The sequence below is a fragment of the Taudactylus pleione genome, unplaced genomic scaffold, assembly GCF_031769625.1.
Source record: "Taudactylus pleione unplaced genomic scaffold, aTauple2 ptg000312l, whole genome shotgun sequence".
In the NCBI taxonomy this organism is placed as follows: domain Eukaryota; kingdom Metazoa; phylum Chordata; class Amphibia; order Anura; family Myobatrachidae; genus Taudactylus; species Taudactylus pleione.
This window is the reverse complement of record NW_028284713.1, coordinates 3,238,451-3,253,555: the sequence shown is the minus strand read 5'-3', so window position 1 is coordinate 3,253,555 and position 15,105 is coordinate 3,238,451. Positions and strand designations below refer to the sequence as shown.

Sequence of the window (15,105 nt, the reverse complement as noted above, 5' to 3'; positions counted from 1 at the left end):
AGACATGGTCACTGACTGCATCCTACTATCACTGTATGGAGCACTGCTACTCATGGCAATGAGTGGGGAAAAGTCACACACAGACATGGTCACTGACTGCATCCTACTATCACTGTATGGAGCACTGCTGCTCATGGCAGTGAGTGGGGATAAGCCACACACAGATATGGTCACTGACTGCCTCCTACTATCACTGTATGGAGCACTGCTACTCACAGCAATGAGTGGGGATAAGCCACACACAGACATGGTCACTGACTGCATCCTACTATCACTGTATGGAGCACTGCTACTCACGGCAATGACTGGGGATAAGTCACACACATGAGAGACATGTATGATGTATGGGAGTTTGCATATATGTGCTTTTAAACATTTAAACACTTGAGCATGGTAGAGATGAGTGAAATGTTTAAATGATGGAAGTGTTTTGCTGCACTACATTTATAGACCAGACTACTTACAGTAACAAGAGCCCATGTTTAGTATCTAATCCCCCCGCCCCTCCCTCTTCCCTCTCCTGACTCCTCGCTGTGTGTCACACATAACATAAAGAGGTTATTCGGCCAAACTTTCAACAGTTATTGAAGACGGCTGGTGCTATATGAAATGGCAAATAGTTTCTGAATTCTATACAAAGCTTTCTCACTTATCTCTATTATGTATACACAATACAGCATATGGGAGAACCGTGCTGAAATCTGCTTTTACACACATATAATAAAAGTTACAATTCTGCTACAGTTTAATGAAAAGTCTCTTTAAACAAAACTTCAGACGCGTTTAATTTGAAATAACCTTAACCTTGTGTTGATATTTCTTTTCTATGGTGCTTAATACTGCGTGATTACTTAAGGGCCTCATTATTGAAGAGGATAATACATAGTTAGACTTAATTAATGACCTGATTATTCATTTATGTTCAATTATTTATTTAATCGGAATGTATCTCGTCGTGACCCCGGCTTTTCTTGTGAATATTTTTTTTTTTATTGGTTGAGTTTCTGCATAATGAAAAGTTCTTGATGAGGTTATAAATGCTGAAGGTTATCGTGGCAGAAAAGTGATTTAATGTTATTTCTACAAAGCGACAGTATTAGGAGGGTTTGGTAAACATGTGGCATTCTGGCAACGTGTGTCACGAGTGTGGCATGGGTCTATATATGGTATGCTGAGCATTTAGGGCAGCATTATATACTGGGCATGGGTCTATATATGGTATGCTGAGCATTTAGGACAGTATTATATACTGGGCATGGGTCTATATATGGTATGCTGAGCATTTAGGACAGTATTATATACTGGGCATGGGTCTATATATAGTATGCTGAGCATTTAGGGCAGTATTATATACTGGGCATGGGTCTATATATGGTATGCTGAGCATTTAGGGCAGTATTATATACCGGGCATGGGTCTATATATAGTATGCTGAGCATTTAGGGCAGTATTATATACTGGGCATGGGTCTATATATGGTATGCTGAGCATTTAGGGCAGTATTATATACTGAGCATGGGTCTATATATGGTATGCTGAGCATTTAGGGCAGCAATATATACCGGATAAACAGAGCGCAATTAAACTAAAATGTGTATGTAAAAAAAAGTTTAAATGTATATAAATAATGAAATTCAATGCGATATAATAAATAAAAACATGACTCAATGTTTGTAGCCTTCTGATAGAATATATGCGGTTCTGGTGTGCTAGTTTATACAGGATTCCAGTTCTATGCCCGATGGAGATGGACATCTGTTGGGAGCTAGCTAACTGTCCCTAACGCCGACCTTCCGATGTTCAGACTTCTCCTCTCGGATGGTCTCATTGCACTCGGACGTACACTTCCGGTCCGGCGTTTCCGAACTTCCGGTTCCCGCTTGATGCTGACCAACACGTTTCGTGCTGGCGCACTTTATCAAGGTAGCTGGTATTGGTATTGGGTCCTCCTTTTATACTTAAAAACTTCAAACAACTTTATTTAAATCCATGTTAAAAACGTAAGTCCTATCCCGGATATGGTAAAAATTGGAGGCAACCTCGTGGTTTCTTTAATCTGTTTTCATACCCACACTTCACCTTCTTACTGTACCTGAGTAATCCAAATACAGCCAACCAATCTGTATGTATAACCTTCTTCACTGTCTCTGGAGACATCCATCCACCCTGCTGAGCATTTAGGGCAGCAGTATATACCGGACATGGAGCTTCATTATAGGCAGAAATGTAGGGCTTAATTAATGTATATTCTGGGTATAGATATTTTAGTTGGCTGAACATTCAGGACTATACCATATAGTAGGCATGGGTCTCCATGCTGAACTTTTAATGATATATTCTATTTTGGGGCAGAGTTCACAGTTGCGCCTTGTGGCGTGACCGGCTGCTCTGGTAAGCGCAGCACTGACCAGGCATCCCCAGGATTCATATACAGCCATGGCCAAAAGTCTTGAGAATTACATAAGTATTGGTTTTCACAAACTTTGCTGCGGCAGTGTGTTTAGACCTTTTTGTCAGATGTTACTATGGTGTAATGAAATTCCTATAATATTACTTCAGAAGTGTCAGAGGCTTTTATTGACAATTACATTAAGTTTATGCAAAGAGTCAATAATTGCAGTGTTAACCCTTCTTTTTCAAGACCTCTGCAATTCCCCCTGGCATGCTGTCACTCCCCTTCTGGGCCACGTACAATGCTTGGAGTTTGGCAGAATTTGTGAGTTTTTGTTTGTCCATCCGCCTCTTGAGAATTGACCACAAGTTTGGGATTGATGCCTGGGGAGTTTCCTGGCCATGGACTCAAAATTTCGATGTTTTGTTCCCCGAGCCACTTCGTTATCACTTTTGCCTTATGACAAGGTGCTCCACCATGCTGCAAATGGCATTGTTCCTCACCAAACTGTTCTTGGATGGTTGGGAGAAGTTGCTCTTGGAGGATGTTTTGGTACCATCTTTTGTTCATGGCTGTGTTCTTAGGCAAAATTGTGAGTGAGCCCACTCCCTTGGCTGAGAAGCCACCCCACACATGGATGGTCTCAGGATGCTTTACTGTTGGCATGACACAGGACTGATGGTAGCGCTCCCCTTCCCTTCTCCGGATAAGCATTTTTCCAGATGTCCCAAACAATCTGAAAGGGATTCATTAGAGAAAATAACTTTACCCCAGTCCTCAGCAGTCCCTGTAACTTTTGTAGAAGATCAGTCTGTCCCTAATGTTTTTCCTGGAGAGAAGTGGCTTATTTGCTGCCCTTCTTGACACCAGGCCATCTTCCAAAAGTCTTCGCCTCACTGTGCGAGAAGATGCACTCACACCTGCCTGCTGTAAGCTCTGCACTGGGGGAGCCCGATCCCACAGCTGAATCAACTTTAGGAGACTGTCCTGGCACTTGCTGGACATGCTTAGGTGCCCTGAAGTCTTCTTCACAACTATTGAACCTCTCTTCTTGAAGTTCTTGATGATCCGATAAATGGTTGATTTAGGTGCAATCTTACTAGCAATAATATCCTTCCCTGTGAAGCCCTTTTTGTGCAAAGCAATGATGACTGCACAAGTTTCCTTGCAGGTAACCATGGTTAACAGAGGAAGAACAATGATTTCAAGCTCCACTCTCCTTTTAAAGCTTCCAGTCTGTTGTTCTAACTCAATCAGCATGACAGAGTGATCTCCAGCCTTGTCCTCGTCTCATCACTCACCCGTGTTAACGAGCGAATCACTGACATGTCCGCTGGTCCTTTTGTGGCAGGGCTGAAAGGCATTGGAAATGTTTTTCTTGGGATTAAGGGCCTGATTCAGTAAGAAACGCATGGATGCGGACACACGCAATTGACCGCTGAGAATATGCTAATGAATGCATACGCACGGCATTCGTAGCAGAATAAGCAGACGCCCAGCACTACATAGTACCACCCACTTCCCTTTACTTGCGTCCTCTATACCTTGCAAGACAGCGGTAACATCGAGAACCATCGGACTCATACTCACAATAGTGGTTGACCTGACCCTCCAGCAGACATAGCGAGACTTCCTGTGTACAACTAGACCTCAGGCTGCATCCACCGCCGCCACAAGGGCTTAATTATGCACGCCCCTGAAACGTCATCCATACGCATAGGCACGCCAGCAGTTTCCCGACCACCCCCAGTCATTACCCACAAACGGCACTTCCTGTCAGTCACTGTGCTCTGGGTCTGCATAGCATCTGCAAACGCAGTTACCATCGCAATAGCTGGTTCGCGCACTACAATGCACGCGCCATGCGAAATAATCGGCCGATTGGGTGCACCTGCATCCGTGCGTCCCTTGCTAAATCGGGCCCCAAGTTCATTGTCATGGCAAAGAAGGACTTTGCAATTAACTGCAATTCATCTGATCACTCTTCATGACATTTTGGAGTATATGCAAATAGTCCATCATAAACACTGAAGCAGCAGACTATGTGAAAACCAATACTTGTGTCATTCTCAAAACTTTTGGCCAGGGCTGTACTGTGCAGGGTGCCTGTCTGCAGCATCCACAGGACGCTCCACGGGTGTTGAACAGCAATCCTAGCTGCAAGGTGCCGTTCCAGGCATCCTGCTAGCCAGGAGCAATGCTTGGACGGGGAAGCAATGGTGCCGCCCACAGAGCCTCTATGTGACGGTACCGGTCACTCATAGCAAGTTACAGCCCGGTTTTGGGCATACAGCTTAATAATATGCTGAAAATATAGGTCTGTATCATATAGTGAAAATTGTACATGCTGCTAATTCTCACAGAAGAGCACAAATATTCTGACTTGTGAATTCCTGTGCTTCACCTCCAGCATGCAAAGCAGCTGTACTTCTACCTTAGGGACTCGTAAAGGCTTTTTGCATTCCGTATTAAATTTACATAACCAAGGTGATGCTTTCCCTTAAATATTCCTGGCACTTGCAAACATTTACATGTTAAGATGTGCTTCAAATCCTTGTCACCTCAGAACAAACAGTCTGAAATATCAGTGATCGACTCTATCTAATCGTCATTACAGAGCTATTCGTGTGTGATGTTTTTAATCACGTCACACTGCAGGACTTCGGTCCTCATTAGACAGTGGCAGCTGAAAGTGTTGAAACGCATGGGTACGCGAAGCCTAGTGCAAAACGGGGGATGCTGCACAGGTGCATTGTGGGGGTTCTGCATGTTGTTTCATTCAATAATGCTGCTATTAAACTATAATAACTGCTTGATTTTCCCGATGATTGATGTTTTGTCTGATCTTAGGTTAAAAACCAACATTTTGGCACTGAATCAGCCACAGACGGTTAAGAAGCAAATAGCGCAGATATGTTGTATGAATTAAGACCGGAAACATGAACGGATCGATATCGCGCCTGCACGGTTACTACATTATCCGTATCATAATATTTACAGTATATATTATACCCACAATATTTGTAAATTTACTATTGAGGATGCTCCATAGACTACCAAGACCATTCTTTGCATGCTGGACTCTTTGCTCAGACAGTCAGGATGCGCGCATGGTGCGAATCGGACACGTACAGGAGAAAAAGCATTGCGTGCATTTTGCCACCCCGTCCACGTCTGAGTCGGAACCTTTATGAGCATTTTTAATAGAACACGTTTAACTCTACAGCGGCCCTCAGACCGCAGACAGGTCAAGTTGCAACTAGGGACGGTACAGGGGAAGAGTACATGATTGGATAGAATAGGGACCGGTCCTGATACAAATCTGTCTTCTCCTGCAGACACCACTATATAAAATTCCCATAGCTACAGATAACTGGTGTCAAATGCAAGTATTCAATTCTTCATAAAGGATTGAGAAAGTGAAATACTGATTTTGTTTTACATTCCTTTGAGCAGAGGGTCTTCTTATGCAGACCCCACACTAGCAGTAAGTTTATATTGCTGCTTTTTGTGTCATTACAGATGTAGGTTTTATTGCTATTTGGCAATTCAGGGATCCTTTTTGGAGGGATGTAGTCAGCATCCTGGCTGACCGTCTAAATACCGGGGACGGGATCACATTGGGATCCCGGCTCCAGAATAACAACCGTTAGCATCCCGAAGGTAAGTATCGGGGGTTAGCAGAAGGGTTAGGGTGCGGGGATAGGTACTAAGGAGGAGGGTTAGGTTTAGGGTGCAGGGAGGGGGGATGTTAAGGTTAGGCACCAGGAAGGAAAGGTTAGTGCTAGGGTAGGGAGAGGGAGAGGGAAAGAGTCAGCACACTGACCAACAAGTGTCGGTATGTTAACCTTGTCGGGATCCCGGTGTCGGGATTCAGACCGCCGGGATCCCGACTGCTGGCTACCTATACCCAACCCATATTGGAGATTCGACGAAAACCCAGCTACTGTATGCAAGGGTCATCTCCTCCTCTCCTGCAGTATGTACATATACATTGTACTAATGACCAAAGGGGATCTTGCAAAGCTGTTTCTTGCTTGCTAAATTGAGGTATGCCTCTGTCCCCATAGACCTCTATGGGGATGGAGGGGAGCAGCAGAAAGGAGATGTAGTCAGGAAGTCGGCAGTCGAAATGCCGACTGTCGGCTTCCCGACTGTGAAATCCCTGCATGGGACTAATGATAAGCATCGAAATACCGACGCCTATCATTATCCAGACGATGAAATCCTGATGCCCAGCATACCGATCATAGGTAAGCCGGAAGTCAGGACCTCTTAGCCGCGGGAGGGGAGGTTAGGTTTAGGCTTCTGGGAGGGTTAGGCTATGGGAAGGGGGGTTAGGCACCCTCGGGAGGAGGTTAGGCACCCCCCCGGGAGGGTTAGGTCTATGGTGCTGGGAGGGGGGGGGTAGGTTTTTACACCCCCTGGGGGGAGGGTTAGGCACCCTTAAAGGGTTAGGGGGGGGAAAGGAGAGGGTTATGGTTGGAAGTTACCTTAGTCTGGATTTTCAGCTTTCTGCCTTCCAGTGTCGGTATTACATCCGCCGGGCTTAAGTCCGGAGGTATGTCATACCGATTCCTCAGAAAGCTCTGTTTTCTCTGGTTTTAACCTGGAAAATGGACAAAAAAACCCTTTTTCTAGTGAAAACACTGAGGAAAGGGATTTTCTCAGCTTTATAAATGATGGGGGGGTATTTATCAAAGCTTGGATAGAGGTAAGAAAGTTCCAACCAATCAGCTCCTGTCATTTTTCAAACACAGCATGTAAAAGGTAAGTTAGAAGCTGATTGGTTGGTACTTTAGCTCTCACAATTGTATCTCTCTCCAAGCTTTGATAAATACTTAAAAGCTGGAATTATAAGAAAGAAACTAGAACCTTCTGCAATGGTAAGATACAGCGATGATATTCCTATATGCCGTCATCTCATTAGTTTATTTGTGCTGTAATAGTGTTTGTGGACCCTCCGGCATTACCTGAGTTTCTCATTTAGTTTAAAGTCCCCTGTAAACATTCTAATTCCGCTGCACTGTTGCACAGGGCTGTTCTTTCTACAAAAATCCAGCATTACAACAGGTTTATCAGGTGCATTACTGCCTGTACATGTCATACTGTCATTTCAAATTATATATTGTGAGATGGTTAGAATAGAATACATTATGCCTAATCAATTGGGAGTTGGTTAAACTTTGAAGGTAATTATTTGCCTACAGCTGTATCAATTAGACAATAAATATTGCACTACATGTTTTGTCTCCCTGAAATGAAGAGAGACAGGAGAGACTATGTATGATAAAAGGTAGCAGTGTACATGCATAATTACTTACATGTGACACGTGTGTGCATTTAGTATCCGGACAGCTGGTGTAATGAGTCATTAATGATAATAAAGTCATTTAACCCCGCAGGCTCATGGCAAGGGGAAATATGTCGCTAGTAATTAGCCAAAATGAACTATCACAAATAGATACAGGAGACTAGTGTTGGGGAGTGGGAGGATAAAGGACGCACAGCCACTGATCTCCATTCATTGTCCAATCAACAAAATCATTTCTGCCAGACATAAAACAACTGTTCCCTGGGATGAATAAACACGATAGGTGCTAAAATGCAAAGTCCTATTAGTAGCCCTGTCCAGAACGCAACATGTGTGTAGTGTCGGTCTAGAACTAGAACTTAATGGTCGACGTTTCGGGGAGCTTGTCCCCTTGTTGTCTAGAGAAAGGGGACAAGCTCCCCGAAACGTCGACCATGACCGAATAAAGTTACCCCGGAGGGGGTCCTTTTTTTGCTACTCCTAGTCTCTGAGTGCCGCTTTTTGGATACATTGGAATATATATATATATATATATATATATATATATATATATATATACTAGGGGTGTGCACCGGCCACTTTTCGTGTTTTGTGTTTTGGTTTTGGATCTGGATCTTTCTTCGTGTTTTGGATCTGGATTGGTTTTGCCAAAACCACCCTTCCGTGTTTTGGGTTCTGGGTTTTGTGTTTTGGATCTGTATTTTTTTTAAAAAAAGCATAAAAACAGCTAAAATCACAGAATTTGTTGGTTTCTCTGCTCCTATGCTATTATTAACCTCAATAACCTTAATTTCCACTCATTTCCAGTCTATTCTGAACACCTCACACCTCACAATAGTGTTTTCATGTCCAAAAGGTTGCACCGAGGTAGCTGGATGACTATGCTAAGCGACACGAGTGGGCGGCACAAACACGTGACCCATCTAGGAGTGACACTGCAGTGGCAGACAGGATGGCAGTTAGAAAAACTAGGCCCCAAACTGTACATAATGCAAAGAAAAAAAAGAAGTGCAAGATGGAATTGTCCTTGGGCCCTCCCACCCACCCTTATGTTGTATAAACAGGACATGCACACTTTAACAAATCAATCATTTCAGCGCCAGGGTCTGCCACACAACTGTGGCTGAAATGATTGGTTCGTTTGGGCCCCCACAAAACAAGCTGGCAATTAATGTGTCCCTGCACAAACTGGCTCTACGGAGGCAAGATGTCATCCTCATCCTCCTCATCCACCGATTCCTCACCCTCTTCAGTGTGTACATCCTCATCCTCACAAAGTATTAACTCGTCCCCACTTGAATCCACCACCACAGGTCCCTCTGTACCTTCTGGAGGCTGGTCTCCCTGGAAGAGCTGATAATTCATTTTGATGAACATCATCTTCTCCACATTCTGTGGAAGCAACCTCCTACGCCTTTCGCTGACAAGGTTCCCGGCTGCACTAAACACTCTTTCGGAATACACACTGGAGGGGGGGCAACTCAGGTAAAATAGAGCCAGCTTGTACAGGGGCCTCCAAATTGCCTCTTTTTCCTGCCAGTACAGGTATGGACTGTCTGACATGCCTACTTGGATGCTGTCACCGATGTAATCCTCCACCATTCTGTCAATGGTGACAGTATCATATGCAGTGACAGTAGACATGTCAGAAATTGTTGCCAGGTCCTTCAGTCCGGACCAGATGTCCAAACTTGGTCCTGCCTGCCCTGCATCACCGCCAGCGGGTTGCTTAGGATACCTAAGTTTTTTCCTGGCAGCCCCAGTTGCGGGAGAAAATGAAGAAGGAGCCGTTGACGTGTCACGTTCCGCTTCAGCTGACAGTGTGTTCACCAGCAGGTCTTTGCACCTCTGCAGGCTTGTGTCGGCCGGAAAGAGAGACACCACATAGGCTTTAAACCTAGGATCAAGCACGGTGGCCAAAATGTAGTGGTCTGATTTCAACAGATTGACCACCCTGGAATCCTGGCAAAGCGAATGAAGGGCTTCATCCACAAGTCCCACATGCCGAGCGGAATCGCTCCGTCTTAGCTCCTCCTTCACTTTCTCCAGCTGCTTCTGCAAAAGCCTGATGAGGGGAATGACCTGACTCAAGCTGGCTGTGTCTGAACTGACTTCACGTGTGGCAAGTTCGAAGGGCTGGAGAACCTTGCACAACACGGAAATCATTCTCCACTGCGCTTGAGTCAGGTGCATACCCCCTCCTTTGCCTATGTCATAGGTGGATGTATAGGCTTGTATGGCCTTTTGCTGCTCCTCCATCCTCTGAAGCATATAGAGGGTTGAGTTCCACCGCGTCACAACCTCTTGCTTCAGGTGATGGCGGGGCAGGTTCAAGAGTGTTTGCTGGCGCTCCAGTCTTCGGCACGCAGTCGCTGAATGGCGAAAGTGGCCAGAAATTTTTCGGGCCACCCAAAGCGTCTCCTGCACGCCCCTGTCGCTTTTCAGAAAATTCTGCACCACCAAGTTTATTGTGTGAGCAAAACATGGGACGTGCTGGAATTTGCCCAGATGTAATGCCCGCACAATATTGGTGGCGTTGTCAGATATCACAAATCCCCAGGAGAGTCTAAGTGGGGTAAGCCACTGGGCGATGATTTCCCTCAGTTTCTCTAAGAGGTTGTCGGCGGTGTGCCTCTTACTGAAACCGGTGATACACAGCGTAGCCTGCCTTGTAACGAGCTGGCGTTTCTGAGATGCTGCTACTGGTGACGCTGCTGCTGTTGCTGCGTAAGGTGATACATCTACCCAGTGGGCTGTCACAGTCATATAGTCCTTAGTCTGCCCTGTTCCACTTGTCCACATGTCCGTGGTTAAGTGGACATTGTGTACAACGGCATTTTTCAGGACACTGAGGACACTTTTTCTGACGTTTCTGTACAGTCTCGGTATCGCCTGCCTAGTGAAGTGGAATCTAGACGGGATTTGGAACCGGGGACACACTACCTCCATCAATTGTCTAAATCCCACTGCACTAATGGCGGATACCGGACGCACGTCTAACACCAACATAGCAGTCAAGGCCTCAGTTATACGTTTTGCTTCAGGATGACTGCTGTCGTACTTCATCCTCCTCGCTAAGGACTGTTGGAGGGTCAATTGTTTAGTAAAAGTAGTGGTGTTCCTACTTCCTCTCTGGGATGATGAACGACTCCCAGCAGCAGCAACAGCAGCAGCGGCAGCAGTAGGCGTAGCAATGCAGGATCCTCCAGAGGAATCCCGGATAGGAGAGTCAGTCATGCCAGTGACATGGCCTGCAGGACTACTTCCGATCCTGACTAAGGAGGAAATTGACGAGGAGGGAGTTGACGGTGTGGTTTGCAGGCGCTTGGATACAACAGGACAACGGGATTTAGGTGTCCCTGGACTGCTTACGGTCTTAGCCAAAGTTTCTGAACTTGACAGTAACTTTTTATGAACGCGCTGCAGGTGCCGTATAAGGGAGGATGTTCCTAGGTGGTTGACGTCCCTACCCCTACTTATTTCACCTTTACATATGGTACATATGGCAAGACAGTTGTTGTCCGGATTTGGATAGAAATATTGCCAGACCAAAGAGGTGGAATGTTTGGTCTTCTGCCCAGGCATGACCGTGATGGGCTTTTTCATCCCACGGACAACAACTGTCTCCCCCGGAGCCTGATTTAAACAAACCACATCACCATCAGAATCCTCCTCGCCAACTTCCTCCTCAGCGCCAGCTACACCAGTATCCTCATCCTGTTGTACTTCAACAGTGACATCTTCAATTTGCATATCAGCAAGTGGACTGTGGGTGCTCCTTTCAGCACTTGCAGGGGGCGTGCAAATGGTGGAAAGAGCCACCTCTTCCCGTCCAGTGCTGGGAAGGTCAGGCATCGCAACCACCACCACACTTGGACTCTCCTTGGGGATTTGTGATATCTTCTTAGAAAGCACAGTTCTTCGCTGTGCTTTTGCCAGCTTAACTCTTTTGATTTTTTTAGTGGGAGGAGGGCTTCCATCGTCATGTGAAGCTGAACCACTAGTCATGAACATACTAGGGATCGACCTTAACCGTTCCTTGCCACTCCGTGTCGTAAATGGCATATTGGCAAGTTTACGTTTCTCTTCAGCTGATTTAAATGTCTTTTTCAAGGTCATTTTCCTGAACTTTGCCATTTGGGATTGTATGTGCCCTCTACTATGACATTGGGCATCGGCCTTGGCAGACGACGTTGATGGCATGTTATCGTCTATGTCATGACTAGTGGCAGCAGCTTCAGCACTAGGAGGAAGTGGTTCTTGATCTTTCTCTATTTTATTTTTATCGGAGAAAGTTTGGTCCTCCATTTATGTTATATCGATTTGATATATACGTGCGGCTAAACACAGAAAATATTTTTTTTGGGGGTTTGGACTGGAGTGTACTTTGTGGGTTACAGCACCCTTTAACGGTCAAGCCAGCCGGCCCTTTACTTATGACACAGGCGCACGCTTGGCACTACTTTGTTGATGCACGTGCGGCTACTGCGCACACAATTCACAAACACAGAAAATAATTTTTTTTTTGGTTTGGACTGGAGTGTACTTTGGGGGTTACAGCACCCTTTAACGGTCAAGCCAGCCGGCCCTTTACTTATGACACAGGCGCACTCTTGGCACTACTTTGTTGATGCACGTGCGGCTACTGCGCACACAATTCACAAACACAGAAAATAATTTTTTTTTTGGTTTGGACTGGAGTGTACTTTCGGGGGTTACAGCACCCTTTAACGGTCAAGCCAGCCGGCCCTTTACTTATGACACAGGCGCACGCTTGGCACTACTTTGTTGATGCACGTGCGGCTACTGCGCACACAATTCACAAACACAGAAAATAATTTTTTTTTTGGTTTGGACTGGAGTGTACTTTGGGGGTTACAGCACCCTTTAACGGTCAAGCCAGCCGGCCCTTTACTTATGACACAGGCGCACTCTTGGCACTACTTTGTTGATGCACGTGCGGCTACTGCGCACACAATTCACAAACACAGAAAATAATTTTTTTTTTGGTTTGGACTGGAGTGTACTTTCGGGGGTTACAGCACCCTTAACGGTCAAGCCAGCCGGCCCTTTACTTATGACACAGGCGCACGCTTGGCACTACTTTGTTGATGCACGTGCGGCTACTGCGCACACAATTCACAAACACAGAAAATAATTTTTTTTTTGGTTTGGACTGGAGTGTACTTTGGGGGTTACAGCACCCTTTAACGGTCAAGCCAGCCGGCCCTTTACTTATGACACAGGCGCACGCTTGGCACTACTTTGTTGATGCACGTGCGGCTACTGCGCACACAATTCACAAACACAGAAAATAATTTTTTTTTTGGTTTGGACTGGAGTGTACTTTCGGGGGTTACAGCACCCTTAACGGTCAAGCCAGCCGGCCCTTTACTTATGACACAGGCGCACGCTTGGCACTACTTTGTTGATGCACGTGCGGCTACTGCGCACACAATTCACAAACACAGAAAATAATTTTTTTTTTTGTTTGGACTGGAGTGTACTTTCGGGGGTTACAGCACCCTTAACGGTCAAGCCAGCCGGCCCTTTACTTATGACACAGGCGCACGCTTGGCACTACTTTGTTGATGCACGTGCGGCTACTGCGCACACAATTCACAAACACAGAAAATAATTTTTTTTTTGGTTTGGACTGGAGTGTACTTTGGGGGTTACAGCACCCTTTAACGGTCAAGCCAGCCGGCCCTTTACTTATGACACAGGCGCACGCTTGGCACTACTTTGTTGATGCACGTGCGGCTACTGCGCACACAATTCACAAACACAGAAAATATTTTTTTTTTTGGTTTGGACTGGAGTGTACTTTCGGGGGTTACAGCACCCTTAACGGTCAAGCCAGCCGGCCCTTTACTTATGACACAGGCGCACGCTTGGCACTACTTTGTTGATGCACGTGCGGCTACTGCGCACACAATTCACAAACACAGAAAATAATTTTTTTTTTTGTTTGGACTGGAGTGTACTTTCGGGGGTTACAGCACCCTTAACGGTCAAGCCAGCCGGCCCTTTACTTATGACACAGGCGCACGCTTGGCACTACTTTGTTGATGCACGTGCGGCTACTGCGCACACAATTCACAAACACAGAAAATAATTTTTTTTTTGGTTTGGACTGGAGTGTACTTTCGGGGGTTACAGCACCCTTAACGGTCAAGCCAGCCGGCCCTTTACTTATGACACAGGCGCACGCTTGGCACTACTTTGTTGATGCACGTGCGGCTACTGCGCACACAATTCACAAACACAGAAAATAATTTTTTTTTGGTTTGGACTGGAGTGTACTTTCGGGGGTTACAGCACCCTTTAACGGTCAAGCCAGCCGGCCCTTTACTTATGACACAGGCGCACGCTTGGCACTACTTTGTTGATGCACGTGCGGCTACTGCGCACACAATTCACAAACACAGAAAATATATTATTTTTTTAGCACTTGGGGGGAGCACCCCTGATGGACAGAGCACCCCCTGGACAACACTACAGCACTCCTTTAGGACTGGGACACTGCACAGGACTTTGGAGTGGACACAGCCCCTATGGAGAACTGACTGCACAACACAGTCCAGCCAGCCCCTATGGACTTTGAAGTAGTGGACACAGCCCCTATTAACAACAGCAGCACAGCACAACACAGCCAGCCCCTATGGACTTTGAAGTAGTGGACAACAGCAGCACTACACTACACTACACTACACAGCCCTAACTCCCACCCTCCCTCTTCACTGTCCACAGCCGAGTGAGAAAATGGCGCCGACGCGGGTACCTTATATAGGATCCAAAACCCGCGAGACTCGGAAGGCGGGATGATGACGTTTTGCCTCGATTTCAGATCCGAGTCAGGCGGGAAAAGTCGAGCCTGACTCGGATCAGACTCGGATCGGGGGGGTTCGGGGGGGTTCGGATTTCAGAAATCCGAACCCGCTCACCCCTAATATATACACATACACACACACATACAAAATCACCATAGGCAGTTGCATTGCCTCATATATAATACACTAGTAAGGTAAATATTTGTATAAACTGTAGAAATTATAAAATACAATGTATGTCTCTAAGGATATTATGAGTCCCCAAGTTATTTAAGAACAGTCATTTGTAGTATACTTCTAATACCATATTTATGTCCTTTACAGGAGATAGAGCATCCAAGTCTGAGATTGACAATCATATTATTCATATTTATATCTCACATTTGTTTTAACGGAATCTAATGTTGCTTCATTCCTCTCTTCTTCCATACGCAGGAGGAATTATCCTATATATACTGAACTCATCTTACAGAATGTATCTCCAGCCACTAGTGCAAATAGATAACACATGTAAGCTACTAACAATTGGATATATCTACCCTAAAATACAGTACACACAAAAGGAC

General features: G+C 45.6%; 1 protein-coding gene across 4 annotated transcripts in view; it reads right to left on the bottom strand.

The window, feature by feature from the left end:
• The window catches only part of LOC148510717 (protocadherin-11 X-linked-like), a 1,446,380-nt gene that overhangs the window by 25,075 nt on the left and 1,406,200 nt on the right, over window positions 1-15,105 (bottom strand). The gene's annotated exons all lie outside the window — the stretch shown is intronic.